Source organism: Hylobates moloch, unplaced genomic scaffold (genome assembly GCF_009828535.3).
Source record: "Hylobates moloch isolate HMO894 unplaced genomic scaffold, HMol_V3 SCAFFOLD_25, whole genome shotgun sequence".
Classification (NCBI taxonomy): Eukaryota; Metazoa; Chordata; class Mammalia; order Primates; family Hylobatidae; genus Hylobates; species Hylobates moloch.
In genome coordinates this window covers 4140131-4156405 of record NW_026652300.1, presented here as the reverse complement: position 1 = coordinate 4156405, position 16275 = coordinate 4140131, and the positions used below count along the sequence as shown (strand labels likewise).

The window sequence follows — 16275 nt, the reverse complement described above, 5'->3', positions numbered from 1 at the left end:
AGTCTGGTATTTTCTAGCATGAAGTTTGGAACCACCTCAGGAATTACTGGATCCCACTCTTAGATGGGCAGTGCCCTTTGAAGAGCTCCAGATTAACAACAACATACTTGGGTGATGAATGGCAGTTTCAACGTGGATGAACCATGTCCTGTTGGCAGGCTTTCATAGAGGCCAGAAATGAAAAGACAAATTGAAGATGGAATGAGCAAATTAGCTCAATGATTAAACTGCATGTTGTTTTTTTTTTAAATGAAGGGTTAAAAACATTAAACCATTATTTTATAAAGGCAAATATTTGAATTCATGGGTAGTAAACAGTAATCAATGTTCTAACCATGTGAACAATAGAAAACTGGACTTTCAAGCAGATACCAGTATGTGACACATGGACTTTCAGTGGGCTGAGTCACATCCTGATCTGCTTAATAGTAATAATTTAAGTGGTACATTAGAGGAAGGACATGTTGATTTCCATTTGAAGAATCCTCTCCAGGATGATTGGGAGGTGATTTGAACCTGGACAATATGAAGCAGTCACTTGAGGTAGCAAACTTACAGAGATGCAGCAAGTAATGCAGAGATAAGATTAATATACACATATTTCTTTACACTCTCTAAGGAACAGAAATTCCAAAATCTAAGTCTAGGCCAGAAGAGAAACATAGACTGCAAATAACAATAGGCCAAACAGGAAGGGCCATAACATAGTTGGATTACAATGTAACAACATCAGTAGCCCTGATGGTATATTTATAAGTCTTGACTAACGTGGACTTCATTTTGCATTCATAGTGGTCTATGCTACTGCTTATATACTATAAAAAGATAAAAACATAGTATATTCTAACCAATCTGAACAAACAAATTGCTGTTCCTCAAGCTATGCAACATACTTCATATCCTATTGTTTCTAACAATGGGCATTGAGATACTACATCAAATTAAAAATTATATGAATTATTTAAAATCAGAAGGTGCTTATATCTTCAGTAAACCCTACATCTAACAACAAAAGCTTTAAAATAATATAGAAATAAACTAGGAGACTTACTGCTTTCAAGGAAAATTGTGACTGGCTAGCAAAGCAGTCAGAAATCTTGGTGCAAAGGTACTTGAAGGTGCTGTGGATTCTGATAATATGCACTTCACTGGGATTAGATGAAACCAAATTTTAGAAGCATCATTTAATAAATTCTACTACCAAAGTGCCCCAAGCACAAAAATATAATCTACTATGCCCCACACATTGTCACATATGAAAATTGTGCATATTGATTTTAATATTTTAGAATTTCTATTAAAAATATATCCATATTCATTATCTCAACAAGAAACTAAACTATCAAACATTAAATATGAAGAACGTGTAGCATTTAAATCTGCTTTTTTTTTTTTTTACATTTTCCCCTGTTTTATATTTTTTCTGGTGATAAAAAAATAAAGGTTTCTGAGCAATACAGCTGTTATTCTGGGCAACTGCTGTAATTTAGGTAATGCCATCCCTTGGCTACATGAACTTGATGAGAAGTCAGGCTAAATGTTACAGCACAAGACAAGCTTTAAATGGTTAACCTAGCTGGGTGCAATGACTCACCACCTGTAATCCCAGGACTTTGAGAGACCGAGGCTGTTGGAATGTGAGTTCAGGAGATCCAGACCACCCTGACTAACAGAGTGAAACACTGTCTCTACCAAGAATACAAAATTAGCCAGATGCATGCCTGTAATCCCAGCTACTTCAGAGGATGAGGCAGGAGAATCGCTTGAAGTCGTGGGGTGGAAGCTGTAGTGAGCCAAGATCACAACCATTTCACTGGAGCCCAGGCAACAAGAGTGAAACTCCATCAAAAGAACAAAAGAAAGAAAAGAAGAAAGGGAGAAAGAAAGAAAGAAAGAAAGAGAAAGAAAGAAAGAAAGAAAGAAAGAAAGAAAGAAAGAAAGAAAGAAAGAAAGAAAGAAAGGAGAAGAGAAAAAAAAAAAAAAAAAGGAAAGAAAGAAAAAAAAAAAGAAAAAAAAAGAAAGAAAGAAAGAAAGAAAGAAAGAAAGAAAGAAAGAAGGAAAGAAAGAGAGAAAGAAGGAAGGAAGGGAGGAAAAGAAATGGAATGGGAAGGGAAAAGAAGAAAAGAGAAAAGAAGGAAGAAAAGAGAAAAGAAGGAAGAAAAGAGAAAAGAAAACTGCGTTACTCACATTGTGGCTAATCTTCCCAGAATATTTTAACACACATATTTGTTTTAATTTAGAAGTGCTCATAAATGGATTTTAGTTATATTTTTGGCCAGTATTTGTTTTTTATACTAAATTTTGTATTAGAGCTGGTAAAATTGTTAAGTTTTACTGCCACTGGATTTTGAAAAAGACTAAATAAATTACTTTATGCTCTTATTGAAATATCACACATTTTTATGAACCAGGACAAGGTACTACCTAATTACAAAGAAATATCACAAGGGTAAAATAAAACATGACCTCATTTAAACTATTTTCTTCTGATTGTCTTACCAAAGCTGTCCTAGAATTTTTTTTTAAATTTTCAGTCACAGCTGATATGTTACAAAATATGTAATAAAATAATAATTTAAGACTATATAAGTAAATCATCAAAATGAATTTTGAAAAATAAAACTATTATTATTATTATTATTATTATTATTATTATTATTGTTTAACCTGTTAATACGTAGAGCCTGTTGAATGAGGATATAATGGAGCACCTTCTGTTGGAGAGGTCTTATGCCCATCTAAAGCATCATGGTCAACTGGCTCCAAATTCTAAATATTTAAAAAGATTGACAATTTGATTATAAAAGTAACTTTATACCTTACATTTTGTTTTCTTCATTAGAATAAACTTTAAAGAAATGCAAGAAAGCTGACATGCATAACATCTTTAGAATTCCTGTAAATGATTTATAATTAAGGGAAAAAATTGAATTATTTTAGCTACATAATTTTTAGGCCATTTCACACAAGTTGCTTCCAAATGGAAACTACTTTTTAAGAACAAACCAACCAATGCTAATCATATCACAAAATAAATATTTTTAAGGGTAATATTAATACATAAACATGGGCTTATGTGTTTAAAAATTACTTCTCTTTTTCCCAGATTTATCTGCTGCCCTTTGGGGGCTTCCCCCAGCCACCTCATCTAGACAAAGTTCTTGAGCATTTGCAAGTGTCTTCCTAGCACTATTTGATCTTTCTAAGAAATAACCATTTGATGTTTATTGTTTTGTACTGGAGGACACCAATGTTTACAAGCATATTGAATTGTTTCCAGTATATGGTTTTTTTTTCCATTTTCTGTATCCACTAAATGACTCAATTTTCTTTTCTGTCTTTTTATTTTTTTCCTTGTGAAAGCACAAACACAGGCCTTCACTTCTACACATTATGCAGTTGAGTTTCCTACATTTGGGGAAATCTCACGGGTCAGCATATCTAGAGTGCAATAGATCGGCCTTTCCCTGTGCAAGCCACCTTCGTGATCACAGTATCTCCCTGGTAGGGAAGTATCCATTTTATTTTTAAGACTTCCATTAGCCTTCAAAAGAAAATACAAATATAAATGCAATCGAATTTAGAATAATTTCAGTATCAGCTTAAAATGTTAATTTCAATCATCCATGATTATTCTCTTCTAAAAAAGTTCTTAATTCTGACACAGGCTTCTACAAAATTGTAAGAAAAAACACTATGGTAAACAATGAAACAACTGCTACATAAAGCTACCATACATTTTATGGAATCCTATAACAATAAAACTTTGAATCTCCTGGCAGAGTCAGGCAACTAATTCTGGTGCAATTCTTAGGCTTATTTTACTGCAGATGACACAACTAAGAATTCTAGAAGAATGCTCAAGATCTGTGTTTAGCATAAACATAGTTCTTTAAAATTATAATTTTTCCTGAAACCAGTCTGGCCACGATTGTGAAACTCCATCTCTTCTAAAACTACAAAAATTAGCCAGGCATGGTGGCGTGCACTTGTAATCCCAGCTACTCAGAAGGCTGATGCAGAGAATTGCTTGAACCCAGGAGGCAGAGGTTTCAGTGAGCCAAAATTCCCCTCCTGCACTCCTGCCTGGGTGAGACAGCGAGAATTCCTCTGACACACACATGCACACACACACACAAATAATAGTAATAATAAATAAAAAAGAAAAAAACTCTTCTTCTTACATACAGGTTAAACTAACTACTTAGAGGCTACGGATTGCCTTTGGATAACTTAATGTTGTCTGCCATGATAACATTAACTTTTTTAAAAAAGTTTCCATTCTAGGACATTACTTTCTATGACTGTTTTTCATTGTTACTTCTGCAGTAACACATGTATGCTTTTAGATGATTCCAAATTCTGGACATGTGTATCCAACTCCCCATTACAATTTTTTACTTGGTGTCCCATATGTTTCTAAAAGGCAATCTGCTCAAACAGGTTCAATTTTTTCTATCAGTAAATTGCATTACTATTTTCTCAGCTTATCAAATCACACCCAGGACATAGGTGCTAATATCTCTTTCCTAATCTGCTTTCTCAAATATCCAGTTGCTAACACCTGCCTATTCTAACTCATTAAGAGCTCATTAATCTGTCCACACGTACGTTCTGCATTGCCAGCTTTTCTGATATACAGCACCCACAATCTTTTTCTACAGATAATTTTGAGTACTTCCTTACTGCGGTCTATTGTGAAATTTCCTATGCTATAGCCAGTGAGATGTTACTAATATATGCCCTTTGTTATCCTCTGATGGCTTATCAAGTCACGTTGAATATCTCGCAAAATTGCTAAAAAGCCAAGTTATGTCAATACTACGTCTGTACCCACTGTCTACTTAAAAAAAAAATTAACTTCACAAGGCAACCTTTTTCAACAGCAAGCTGCTTTTTACTCTCCAAATCTAAGTCACATATGCCCTATAATAGGCAGAAGATCACTTTGTATCGTATTTTTTTTTGTTTATTCTGATGCTTTGTATCCCACCCGGGCTGTTTATTCTGTACTGTATTTTCAAAATCACAATTAAGACAGATTCGAAATACTTTATCTGAAATTCAAAAAGCTCAACTAAGCAAGATTTTTAAAAATAATATTGGTATGTAACTCAATTTCTGATGCAATAAAGACTTAATTGAGAGACGCTATTTCAGTTTGCATTCAGGTACTCTTCACCCTTAAAGGGAATATCCATTTATCTTATAGAAACATTAATATGTTCGATTCTTAAGTACTTTTGGGGGCCTTACAGGGAATGGTATACAAAGTGATGCAAATGTGTTGACTCAGTTTTCTCAAACACAAGAATTCCTAAAACCTAAAACACATTGCTTAAATGCCTTGAGATGTATAAATAAATGCTGAACCTTGGCAATTACAATTAAACTTAAGTTATATCATAAACCGACCATGTGTTTTGTACGAGCAACTAAAATCTCAAGTTAAATTGTGCAAAACAAAATTTTTGTGAATTCTTAGGTTTGATACTTTTACATTTAAAATATATGTGGTATTTATGTTTGTATAATATATGCACTTACTCTACTAAAATTATCCCAACATCTCAGATGCAGCCAGGCTAGGCTGAGAAAAAGAAAGCACAGAGGTAGTCAGAGCAGGAAGAGTGAAGGGTAAAATTCATTTGCTCCTGAAGGTATATCTTAATAATACAAATAACACTTTCATTACAGGAATGTGTGACCATAGCACTTAGTTTTAGATAGTAAAATATTTGTGATTTTAACAAGTTACTTAAAATGATCTGCTAATTGTCTGAGTCAATCATTCATGTAAACGTGACCTCTAGCTCATCTTGCTGTTGAATGATAGAGACAAGGCGGATGCATTCTAACCAACTCACACATATACACAAAATCAACACGGACATGGAGGAGAGAATTAGTGTTGGTACCAGTGTATTACTCACTAATAAAATTCAACGAGTGTATATGGCTGTGTCATTAGTCTGATGGGAGATGGGAGAAATCCACTCAGGGAGGAATATATTTTCTCAAAAATGGCATCTTACATTTATAAACTGTAATAGTTTTCTGAAAATGTTTCTTTGATTTACATATGTAAATTAGAGAGCTAATACATGAGATGACCAAGACTTTAATTATAATTAAAATAAGAAAATTGACTGCTATGGAATTTATACTTGCATTATTTTCCTGGAAAAATCAGATACTACTTTTTATATGTACATGAGTTTTATGCAATTAGCATTGTATTCTTGGTGAAACAAAATGATTTCCTAAAACAATAATGTTAGATATGAAAGATTAGAATCTACCATAGTTGCAATGCATTTTTATTTAATTTACTTCTTTATTCTTTTCAAAATCCTTTTCTATTTTCATTCTACATAGCATTAGAATTATTCTCACTAGCAATTACTCCATCATTTGTATGCCATTAATGAACTTCTACCATCATATAACATGTTTCACAGCCCCAGGAGGAGGGAGGGCCAACAGTGGCACAAGAGTTGCTTCATACAGTCTGTCACACATCCTGCTGAATTTAAGCTCTCCATGAATAAAAATCCTTTCCATAGCCAGAGTTCAGCTTTAAGAAAAAGGCTAACTACTGAACTTGGAGAAAAGACAAATCTGCATTTGATAACTGATTTAAGAAATATAATGTGTGTGTAGAGGATACAAAATTACAATTCCACTAATGGGACAGTTAATATTCGTGTTACTTTCTTCACCCTTGTGTAAAGTCTACTAGTTGAAGTTAAACCATTCCTTTTTCACACAAGACACAAGCTAACCTTATTGTGTCCAGAAATAGTGGGTTCTTGGTCTCACTGACTTCAAGAATGAAGCCGCAGACCCTCGCGGTGAGTGTTACGGCTCTTAAGGTGGCGCATCTGGAGTTTACTCCTTCTGATGTTCAGATGTGTTCGGAGTTTCTTCCTTCTGGTGGGTTCGTGGTCTCGCTGGCTCAGGAGTGGTGAGTGTTACAGTTCTTAACGTGGTGCGTCTGGAGTTGTTCTTTCCTCCCGGTGGGCTCGTGGTCTGGCTGCCTTCAGGAGTGAAGCCGCAGACCTTTGCGGTGAGTGTTACAGCTCATAAAAGCAGCGTGGACCCAAAGAGTGAGCAGTAGCAAGATTTATTGCAATGAGCGAAAGAACAAAGCTTCCACAGTGTGGAAGGGGACCCGAGCAGGTTGCCACTGCTGGCTCCTGCAGCCTGCTTTTTTTCTCTTATCTGGCCCCACCCACGTCCTGCTGATTGGTAGAGCCGAGTGGTCTGTTTTGACAGGGCACTGATTGGTGCCTTTACAATCCCTGAGTTAGACATAAAGTTTCTCCATGTCTCCATCAGATCAGTTAGATACAGAGTATGGACATGAAGGTTCTCCAAGGCCCCAGCAGAACAGCCAGATACAGGGTGTCAATTGGTGCATTCACAGACCCTGAGCTAGACACAGGGTGCTGATTGGTGTATTTACAATCCTTGAGCTAGACATAAAGGTTCTCCAAGGCCCCACCAGAGCAGCTAGATACAGAGTGTCAATTGGTGCATTCATAAACCTCGAGCTAGACACAGGGTGCTGATTGGTGCGTTTACAAACCCTGAGCTAGATACAGTGTCGATTGGTGTATTTACAATCCTTGAGCTAGACATAAAGGTTCTCCGCATCTCCACCAGACCCAGGAGCACAGCTGGCTTCACCCAGTGGGTCCAGCACTGGGGCTGGAGATGGAGCTGCCTGCCAGTCCCACGCCATGCGCTGGCACTCCTCAGCCCTTGGGTGGTTGGTCGATGGGACCGGGCGCCGAAGAGCAGGGGGCGGTGCTCGTCGGGGAGGCTCCGGCCACACAGGAGCCCACAGAGGCAGGGGAAGGCTCAGGCATGGCGGGTTGCAGGTCCCGAGCCCTGCTCCTCCGGAAGGCAGCTAAGGCCTGGTGAGAAATCAAGCACAGCTCCGGTGGGCTGGCACTGCTGGGGGACACAGTACACCCTCCGCAGTCACTGGCCCAGGTGCTAAGCCCCTCGTTGCCCCGGGCTGGCAGGGCCAGCCGGCTGCTCCGAGTTCGGGCCCGCCAAACCTACACCCACCCAGAACTCCAGCTGGCTCAAAAGCGCTGCACGCAGCCCTGGTTCCCGCTCGCGTCTCTCCCTCCACACCTCCCTGCAAGCTGAGGGAGCCAGCTCTGGCCTTGGCCAGCCCAGAAAGGGGCTCCCACAGTGCAGCAGTGGGCTGAAAGGCTCCTCAAGTGCTGCCAAAGTGGGAGCCCAGGCAGAAGGCGCCGAAAGTGAGCGAGGGCTGTGAGGACTGCCAGCACGCTGTCGCCTCTCATTATCACTCTGAGAGGAAATACTAAGAAGGATTGTATTTTGTCAGAGGGTAAATCAAGACATCTTTATTAGGCCATGTGTTTACTTAGTGTCTCCTCTATTACTGAACATTGTTTAGTGATTTACTTTCAAGGATTTTTGTGTTTGTTTCAAAAAAGTCCTTGCTGCAATGATCAAACTTGATAAAGCAAATTGTGGCCTCTTGTGGATGTTCACATTCTGTGCAGTTGGTATCTATCTGATTCTATGGAAGCTAACCAAAGTTTGGACTGAATGTGGATGAGACCCGCCACTGGGGAGTGATGGAGGTGTCAAAGGACATGCTGGGTTAGGGGAGGTGGCTGTCACATAGGGAGTGGAGTTTTGAAAACTTACATCAAAATATTTCTCTTCCTGGCACCACCCAATATTGCCATCAGGAAACATTTGATAAAAAAATACAATAGAAAATGGTAGGAGAACAAAGCAGGTGGTGAGTGTGGCAACAGGAGCAGTCAGAAGCAGCTGTAGAGCCACCCTGGACAGAAGAACGATAGATGATGCTCCACAGTTTGAAGGAAGGGTGGTTCCCAGTGGTACAGATGTTTCTCCATACAGTCTGTCATATATCCAGCTAGATGCAAGCTAAGAATGGAAAGCTTTTCCATAGACAGAGTTCAGTTTATAGAAAAGAGCTAACTACAGAACTTGAAGAATAGATGAATGTGCATTTAATAAGTTATGTAACAATTACAGTGTGCTGAGTAGGGGATACAAAATTACAATTCTATTCCAATTACATAAATATTTTTGTTAACTTTCATCCTTGGGGAAAGTTTCCTAGTTGAAGATAAAACATTTCTACTGTTTCTTATCTTAGAACAAAACTATTTAGGTTTCTGTACAAACCTAAGTTTTCACTTTTATATTAAGACACTACCATGTAACTTTTATTGCAATAAGCATGTCATGCCAAGTAGTAAATTGATAAGTAGAAAAATGCCCCAGTGTGGTACCCAGCGAAAGGTGGTGTCTGGACAGTCATTGCTTTCTAGAACTCTGGACCGACAACTAAGAAGTGTTGAAGTGACTGAAAAGTTGAAGGTCACAAGTACAGCATGGGCAAAATGGGGATTGGCAGTAACTATGTCCACGCCACAGGAAATATCCTAGGAAATTTCGGCTATAACAAGAGAACGAAACTCCATATGCACATTTCTTCTGGATCACTTTTGGAGCACTAAAGCAGATAACAAACTTAGTGCTAATGTACATGTGCTAAGGGGAGCCTGATTTTAAAACTAACTTCATTCTTTCCTCATGTTAAAGAGCCTTCAAGGGACATTGCCTACCAGATCCAAGCTTTGCCAGCTTATTTTTCCTCATGATCAGCTCCTAGCTATCAGCTGATATTTCTACCCATGTGTGCCAATGCTCTTCTTTACAGCTTCACACCTGTAACACTGTTCTCTGCAGCCAGCATAGGAGGTCTCACTTAATGCTCCACTTTCCTTCCAGCTCCTTCAAACAATTGGCCACACATGAAATTTGGCACTTAACTTTACTAATATACACCCAGGACGTGCATTACTGGTTCCTACCTCACCTTCATTAGCCTGGAGGAAAGGTTATTTTTAGAATGCCACTGTCATGCAGCTGGGCCATGTCTTCCTGTTCTCACTCACCCTGATGCTCTTGGTTGGATTTCATCATAATCTTCAGGATTATATGCTTATTGAGGACAGGAACAACCAAATTAAAAAATACGTGCTTGCTGAAATTACTCCAAGATTTCTAGATGAGTCTTACCTTTTTCTGCACCCATATCTCTGGGATTTAGTTTCTTTTAATATGAGTACTACCTTACATGTTAAGACATCACATTAATTTGGACACTACCGATAGGGGAAATAGAACAAAAACAGCTGTGGTTGGCAGCACTTTAAAAATGAATATTAAACTACCACAATCTTGAACAAATATCTTTATTGTAAAAATCAAATAAGTGGGGTAAAATTGATGGTAGCTATTTCACACAAGGACACAAGACAATAGCTTAGAATTACTTGCTTAAAGTTAATTCAGAACGGAACAAAATTGTTCCAGTGCTTAACATTAGAACAGGTTGTATAACCTGATTTTCAATGTATATTACCTATTTTACAGTAAGATCTTACTATAGGAACAAAGAGATGATTCCCAGCCTCCTGTGGTGTATCATCTCAGCCTCCCAAAATGCTGAGATTAGAGGCATGAGCCACCATGCCCAGGGCAATTCCAAACTTTTTATGAAAGTTCTGTGACTTCCTCCACCTTGCCTTCACCCACAAAATAAGCATTACTAAGAATTCCAATATATAATACAAATAAAGCAACTGCCATGACCAAAGTACTACATTGATATATGTGTGTTTTTCCATGGTCTGTTCAATTTTTGTATTGCTTTAACAGAGACCTTTGACATGTCTAAAAGGATGAGTACAAAGCTTAATGTAATCATGGCTTTTCTTTGACAAGTCTCCTAAAAACTGCCTTACAACTTTTTGCAAGTATAAGTAGCAATGGTTTACTCTCTGAGGGAAAGGAAATAATCAGCAGGACCACTATTCCTAGCCACTGGCAGAAGCATGTATGCAACTCTTAGCACAACACACGTTTCCTTGGCTTCTTGAGTACTCCTGTGTACACTGCCTATACATTTTTATAACATCTCTAAGTGTATAAGTGAATTAATGTGAATGTATGTGCTATCACATTTCATTCCTAACTCTAGAATATGTTAGTTTTAAATCTATCTACCATATCTTGACTCTGACATTTATTTTTGGATTGTTACATTAAAATCAACTACCTGGGACAGTCGCTGTGGCTCATGCCTGTAATCTGAGGGCTTTGGAATGCAGAGGCAGGTAAATCGCCTGAGGTCAGGAGTTTGAGACCAGTCTGGCTAACATGGTGAAACCCATCTCTACTAAAAATACAAAAACACATCACACATGATGCTTGGGCCTGTAGTCCCAGATACTCCAGGGACTGAGGCAGGAGAGTCACTTGAACCCTGGAGGAAAATGTTGCAGTGAGACAGGATCATGTCATTGCACTCCAGTCTGGACAACACAGTGAGACTTATAACAACAACAATAAAATCACAAATAAAAAACCAAACCAAATAAACAAGTGACAACATTCTTCTTGAATGACTATTTCATCACAGAAAACTTAATTCCTGCCTGGTCATGATCTCTATTAGTAGTACAGCAACTTATTTGAAAGTAGATGGAAACATTTCAGATTACGTTTTTATTTACTTTTCTCTTATATAGGCTGCTTCCTTACATGGTGAGAAAAGGCGGTCTGAAAGGTAAGATGTGCAGCCTAAGGGAGTTACTTCAAAAGGCCAGTTTCCTGACAAAGATCGAATCTTTTTTTCTATCATCAGATTTTTAAAATTATAGAACATGCCTTACTTTTATATGTAAAACATAAACGTCAATAAAGAAGTGATTTATTCCATCTTCTTGCCTTATGCCATGAAGCATAATGTCTCATACGTGACATAATTAAGGTAATGCTTTCCTTAGAAATAAAAAAAAAAGTAACCAGTTCATTGATACGATATACCTCAAATTAGTCAGAGGCCATGTATTTGTGATGGAAGATTTGAATACGTAAACTGGGTTTCAAATTAGCTTACTTTTACTAGAAAGAGAACATAAGCATTCCAAGTGAAAAAATAACTACAAAATAAAGTAGCATCACTTTTGGTATTATTCAGATAAACTTTTTGGTCGAGGTGAGACTTAGTTGTAAAATTAGCTGTTCAGGCTGGACACGGTGGCTCACGCCTGTAATCCCAGCACTTTGGGAGGTCGAGGCGGGCGGATCACGAGGTCAGGAGATCGAGACCATCCTGGCTAACACGGTGAAACCCCGTCTCTACTAAAAATACAAAAAATTAGCCGGGCGAGGTGGTGAGCACCTGTAGTCCCAGCTACACGGGAGGTTGAGGCAGGAGAATGGTGTGAACCCTGGGGGGCAGAGCCTGCAGTGAGCCGAGATCATGCCACTGTGCTCCAGCCTCGGTGAAAGAGTGAGACTCCGTCTCAAAAAAAAAAAAAAAAAAATTATATTAGCTATTCAACAAAATATTTTCTCCCCTATCAAAACAAAAGTAGTCCCATGAATGGAAACTTTTACATTCATTACATTCATACAAATTGTGAAGTTTACAGACTCAGAGCCTGGCATCTCTATTCCATCATCTTCTAGTTTGTGAACCTGAACTTTAGTTAATTAACTTTATTAAAAATATAAAGTTATGTCCTGCAGTAATGAATGCTGACACAAACCACTTGCCAGAGTTGCCCCCACTTTTCAAGAATATGTTGTTCAAAAGCTACATGTTCTCATCTATGAGGTCGAGAGCAGCATGAGCTATGAACTGGTGTAGATGACGATAGTCATAAACGACTGTGTGAGCAACAACAGATTAAATTACCCACATGGAATGAAGAATGCAAACATTTAATTCTGTAAATTCTACGGACGATTTCTTGTGCAGAAAAAGAAAGCTCTGACTTTGCTTTGTTTGTTACTTTCAAGAGACATACAAGAGATCTGTTTTCTCATGATATGTAATTCTTTCTTTCAAAATATAGTTTTAAAATGACACCTCAGTTACAGGCTGAAGTGTATTCTCTCCAAAATTCCTTTGTTGATGTCCCAAGTGAACAGTACCACAGAATGTGTCTTCATTTCTGAAGGAGAGGTTACATGTAGACATGGTTATTTCAGATGATGTCATTTTACAGTAGGGTGGGCCCCTAATAAAACCACTCGTGTATTTAGAAAAAAGGATCTTTTGGAGATACACACAGGGAGAAAAATGACACAGGAATACTGGAGTTACACTGCTGCAAGCCAGGGAACTTCCAGAAGCTGGGAGATTAACCAAAAAGATTCTTACCTTAAGACTTGCATAGGAAGCATGGCACCACTGACACCTTGATTGTAGACAGTGGCTCCCAGAAATGAGGCAACACATTTCTGCTATCCAAAGCCACTAAATTTTTGATATTTTGTTACAACAGTCACAGGAAACAGAGACAACCTCCTTGTTGAGGAAGCTGTTCCCAATCCTGGGCTGGAGGAGGGTGGCCCATTGTCCCAAAATGTCTCTGACATCTAAAGCATTCTTTACCTCACTCATATTGTCATGACAAACCTAAGTGAATCTTTAGATAAATAGATGCTTTTGTGTCTCAATCAAGCAATAGTTTCTTTTACAGTGATGATCAATGCTGAAAGATTAGGAACAAATTGTGAAAGTGCCTTAACAAAGTGAATGGTAGCAAGAGAAAGAATTAAAATCTATGTATGCAACAAGTTATTTTTATGTGTACTCCTTTGTCAACCACAGGTCCAGTGGAGTGCACGGAAACTATACACAAGTAGCTGCATCTCAGAAAGCAATACTGATACAAGTACTCAAAACAATTTTTAATGAGTATTATTCTCGTAGTATGAGAAAATAATGTCACAACAACACCTGTCACATAATCCCATATATCATATTTTGGCGACAAGTCCTGAATAGTTGAAAAGTACCACACACTTAAACATTATACATTACAAGCAACTTACAATATGCCTTCCTCAAAAGTCATTAAAGCTGACTTGGATGCTTGAGAGAAACAGTGCAAATGTGCCAGGAATGCATTAGAAACATAAACTGGAAAGGACTGGGTTCTTCTCATGACAAAAATCTATGGGCCTGTTTGCTCTGAATGACATGTTCTCGAGCCAAGCCTGGTTTCTGGAAACATTCTTGACAAGAAAGTCAGTGTCATCATCTCTGGTGTTGCTTTCGATCTTCCTGTGCGTGGCCAAGGTGGTCACCGGGGAGGAAAGCATGCATGCATGTCCCAGCCAGGAAGTGCCAGTAGGGGTCACTGAGGGTCTTTTTGAACCCCGTATGTCCTCACCAAAAACACGATTCATGGAAACTGTCTGAATTTTAATGGATGAAACTCAGTAGGTCCTGATGAAAAATGTGATTCATGAAAACTGGCTGAACACTCATGGATGACGTTTCAAGGCTGCAACTTGCTACAGGTGAACCAGGCTTTTAAGTGCTCAAGAAGCAGCAATTCACAGTGGATGACATAGAGAACTGAATATCATAGGAAAGTCAGAAGTCAGGCTAGTCTGTCCTGAATTAAAGTATATATAAACAAGTCCCAGGATATTCCTTGGCTGGCTTCTATCAGTCTCTGGGGCTCCAGAGGAAGCCTCATTTAGTTGAGTTGGATTTCATTTACCTCCTCTGTCCTGATCTTCCAGTTCTAAAACCACATTACACTATATTATTACAATATAATAAAAATTCTTATGAAATGTACGCTTCTACATGCACTCTGGATTTTGCCTTCCCAGCTGGCAAAACCTCCATTTCCAAAAATGGGTTATGATGGTGGCCAACCATTACAAAGTAGAGGCTCCTAGACATGGTCTTACATGTGTGCCTCCTGACGAAGTAAAAAATAGTGCATATTTTTAGCAGTCAATATTGATATTCAAAGATGACTAATGGGAAGTGTAAAATTATTCTTTTGTTTTGCTTTCTAACTTAAACTTGGAAGATGTCACTAAGCTTGTCACCATTTCCCGTGTACTAGTGAAGATGAATGACTTCTGGAATAAACAAATGATAAAACTGTGATATTTCTTGTGGAGTCCTATGTATTTCTATAAGAAAACTAGAAGACCTCTAACATAAAATCACAGACAACATTCTCATGATCTGAAAGTATGGCACATTCAGCTCAAGGACCGTGCATATACGGTGGAGTAAGCTAGGCTTCACTTGGCCTGGAGCAGTTAGCACCAGCACTGTCACTTACAAGATTTAACAGACGTAGACAGTAAGTTAAGGACCACAGAGAGTGGTGAGAAGACCAAGGAATTAATTAGCTTGACTTAGAAAGGTCCGTAAGGGATCCACTGGGGGAAGCTAAAACCCAGTCTCCTTCAGGTCACTTAGAAAAGACAAGCAATGTAGCACTTTGTGCTCTATTTTTCTTCTTTCTACCTGAACTGTGTGTGCTATAAATATACATCCTTGCAAATAAAAGAGACCATGATATGCCTCTTGACACACCAATTGATAAGAAAGGAAGTTTTGTATGCTATAAGAGATGAAAGAAATATTCCATAAAGGAAGACATTTTGAGGTACTGAGAGATCTTACATGGAAGTTTCACAGATTGGGGCAGGTGTAATGGCTCATGCCTGTAATGCCAGCACTTTGGAGGGCTGAGGCAGGAAGCCTGCTTCAGCCAGGGAATTTGAGACCAGCCAAGGCAACAGCATGGAAGAAGAAATACTTCTCTATGAAAAATACATCTCTACAGAAATACTAAAACTTTCTGGGCATGGTGGTGTGTGCCTGTAGTCCCAGCTATTTTGGAGGCTGACAGGAGAGAATTACCTGACATGGCAGTAAGCTGAAATATCCTGACTCAAAAACAAAACAAAACAGAACAAAAGAACAAAAAACAAACAAAAAACTTCAACAGATTGGCAAAAGAAATGAACCTATGAGAAGCTGGGGAAAAAACATAAGCGATTCTATGACTTCTAGCGCAGATAATTAAAATACAGATGAATGACTGATGGGTGGGGACATGGATGGATATACGCAATGGTAACCCCACTGTGTGTGTTTTTAACACAAGGGATTTGAATTCAAACGAAGCTAGGTTCTATCTAGCTCTGCTACTTGCTTGCAATGTGACCAGAGGGAGACTTTAATCTACTGTTGGTCTTCTCCTTTATGTGGTAATTTTGTATCACTTCATGGTAAAGTACCCAGCACAACGTCTGACTCACAGGATGTGCTCGATTAATATTGTCTAGAATAACATGGAAAGGCCAAATGCACACTGAGATGTGGGGGACTATAGCCTTGCCCACTTT

General features: G+C 38.4%; 1 non-coding gene across 1 annotated transcript; it reads right to left on the bottom strand.

The window, feature by feature from the left end:
* Positions 1-3357: 3357 nt before the first annotated feature.
* Positions 3358-3516, bottom strand: LOC116812395 (U1 spliceosomal RNA). The gene has a single exon (XR_004370693.1). It is a non-coding gene; the product is annotated as a U1 spliceosomal RNA (small nuclear RNA).
* Between the last annotated feature and the right edge of the window lie 12759 nt (positions 3517-16275).